Source organism: Aptenodytes forsteri, unplaced genomic scaffold (assembly GCF_000699145.1).
Source record: "Aptenodytes forsteri isolate BGI_AS27 unplaced genomic scaffold, ASM69914v1 Scaffold149, whole genome shotgun sequence".
NCBI lineage: Eukaryota > Metazoa > Chordata > Aves > Sphenisciformes > Spheniscidae > Aptenodytes > Aptenodytes forsteri.
In genome coordinates this window covers 338781-339178 of record NW_008795560.1, presented here as the reverse complement: position 1 = coordinate 339178, position 398 = coordinate 338781, and positions in this window count along the sequence as shown.

The window sequence follows — 398 nt, the reverse complement described above, 5'->3', positions numbered from 1 at the left end:
CGGGCTGGCAGCACGAGCCCCATGGAAAGCTGCCGGTCTCTGCCTTAACCCTGCTCCCGGTGTTTCTGGATGGACGGCATGGTCTGAGCAGTGGGACCAGGAGAAAGGGTGTCAGGAGTGGAAGTGAGGGGCGGCTCATGGGGTGCAGGCTTCCAGCCCCTGGTCTGGAGAGACGGGGGGGTTCTCCTCACCCTGAGTGGGACAGAACAGAAGCAGGCTGAAAGCTTTGGCCCCTGCCATCAGACATCTCCCACCCACTCTGAGGCAGAGCCTCTCTCCCCGCCTCCCTGCCTGCTTCCTCCCACTCCCTCCAAGCACGCACAGCATCTGAAATAGCCGGGGGCCTGCACGTCCCTGGCGCCCGGCTCAAAATATCTCAAGTGGACTGGCGGCCGGCG